Source organism: Furipterus horrens, unplaced genomic scaffold (assembly GCF_987537825.1).
Source record: "Furipterus horrens unplaced genomic scaffold, mFurHor1.1.pri manual_scaffold_3, whole genome shotgun sequence".
Taxonomy (NCBI): Eukaryota; Metazoa; Chordata; class Mammalia; order Chiroptera; family Furipteridae; genus Furipterus; species Furipterus horrens.
In genome coordinates this window covers 75041845-75044253 of record NW_028327173.1, presented here as the reverse complement: position 1 = coordinate 75044253, position 2409 = coordinate 75041845, and the positions used below count along the sequence as shown (strand labels likewise).

At 35.8% G+C, this 2409-nt stretch overlaps 1 non-coding gene across 1 annotated transcript; it reads right to left on the bottom strand.

Annotated features, from left to right (window-relative positions):
* Positions 1-205: 205 nt before the first annotated feature.
* Positions 206-313, bottom strand: LOC150015328 (U6 spliceosomal RNA). Its single transcript, XR_016510184.1, has one exon. It is a non-coding gene; the product is annotated as a U6 spliceosomal RNA (small nuclear RNA).
* Positions 314-2409: the final 2096 nt, after the last annotated feature.

Below are 2409 nucleotides of genomic sequence, written 5' to 3'. Positions count from 1 at the left end.
TCTAGTTTTATTTTGCTCATTTGTTCGTTTCGTTCATTAGGTTCTTGTGATAGGTGAGATTATATGGTATTTGTTTTTCACCACCTGGCTTATTTCACTTAGCATAATACTCTCCAGTTTCATCCATGCTGCCACAAAAGGTAGGAGTTCCTTCTTTCTTTCTGCTGTTTAGTATTCCAATGTGTAAATGTACCACAGGTTTTTGAACTGTATGGAATGCTTCACAAATTTGCATGTCATCCTTGTGCAGTAGGCCATGCCCATCTTCTCTATATCATTCCAATTTTAGTAGATGTGCTGCCAAAGCAAGCACTGAGATTTTGTATTTTTAACTACCATATTTTTCGCACTATAAGACCATAAGACACACTTAGGTTTAGAAGAGGAAAACAAGAAAAAAATATTCTGAACCAAATGGTATACTAAAATATTTAATAAAATATAACAGAATAATATTTCAACCATGTAAAGTGAACAGCAGTCAACAGTGGTATTAAGAACCATCATCACTGTCATTAACAAATGAGGAGAGACTAAGGTTCAAATACCACTCTAGTTTTCTGGGCACCGCAGGTCAGGTAATACACATCATGGTGTGTGATGCAGTATTTGCTCCATAAGATGCACAGATCATTTTTTTGGGAAAAAAAGTGCATCTTATGGAGTGGAAAGTGCAGTAACTTTCAGGAAATGCTAATGCTGCTGACCAAACATTGAATATACAGGATCCAGATCTCTCCTGATTCTGCTGTATAGATTCAGAAGGCCAATGGCTTGAGCAAATAAAACTTTATCTTATTTAAAATAGTTTTATTTGACTACTTACCACTTCTATAAAAACATGCACTTGTTAAAAACAACTTTGGACTTTCCCTATCTCTCAAACGTCTGCCTTATGTCTGCTTTTCCCTTCAGCACCCACTGAAAGGATCATCTTTCTTTAGTCCTATATCATCAACTTCCATTCATTCACCAGATTACCAAATCTGGCTTTAATATGGATCTAAACTGTCTGGCAAAGACTTTCTAAATGCAAATAAGAACCTCTGTGTAGTCAACTGTATGATGTGTGTATAAGGTCTGGTAATGTTGAGCCACCCTTATGAAATTATTCTCTCCTTTTGTTTCTAGAGTATCACTTCCCTTGTTTCTTCTGCAACTTTTCTTTGTTTGTTTTTTAAATTTTATTTATTTACTTTTGGAGAGAGGGGAAGGAATGGAGAAAGAGAGGGAGAGAAATATCAGTGTATGAGATATATCAATTGGTTGTCTCTCACATGCCCCCAACTGGGGACCTGGCCGACAACCCAGGCATGTGCCCTGATGACACCTTCTCTGTCTCCACTATTGGCTCCTCTGTCTGTTCACCCCTTCAGTGTTGGTCTCCCTAGGGACCCATTCTTTTCTTATAACTGACCAGCTGTTTCTTGCCCATCATTTCCCCCATGGCTATAGTTACCATGTACATATTTTAGTGACTCCCAAATTTTTACCTTCCTACCAGAAAGATTGTCATAGTTCCATTCCCACGTGTTTCCTAACTATTCTGACTCTCACAATGCTCTTGTGAGTTCAAACAATTCACTACTTGTAAACTTCCTGGAAGAGTACCTAGCATATAGTAAGGGTGTACGGATGTAAACTATTATGCATCTGTTGTAATTTTGAATGATAAAGAGAGACTTTTTATTTCTTTACACTATATGCCAAATAATTTAGGCATATACTTAAGTGCTTTAGAGAATGATTATAAGATTCCTCTGATAATATTTCCTTCCTATTTCTCTGCATTGTACAGGAGAAGATTATAGTAAATATATCAATTTGAGTTTTTTTCAGAAGGGGGATCTTCTGTTTTGACCCTCATGCATTTAGTAACAGTTGATTTAGTGGATGCATTTAACACATGGGAAGGACAGATTTTCTTGGTTATATTTTTGTTTGTAGATATTTCTCTCCACTTAACATCATGCTAACTATAACTGTCAATTTTTATCAAGGGCTACATAATATGCCAAGAATGTTAATTGATAGGTAGAATTTTTAGAATTATCTACACTTGAAAACAATTTTAACTAAGTTTGGGTTTGCCATTTTATTCCTTTACATTAACAAAAATGTAATATTATCCTAAGACATAGCCTGAAGAATTTTAGCATGAGAAATGAGCTTAATAACAAATTTATAAATAAATGATGTATTTAATGAATTTAATTCAATGCACATTTATTAAAAATTTATAAAGGGTCATGAGGCTGAGCTGCCTCCAATGCCCTGGCTTGGTTGGAAACTTCTCTGTCCAACAGAGGTTTCACGACCACGGCAGAACAAACTTATCCAGGACACTGTATTTTGTCTAGTGGAGAAAACACAAGACCTCCATTCCTCATGCCTTTTATTGAGAAGGGT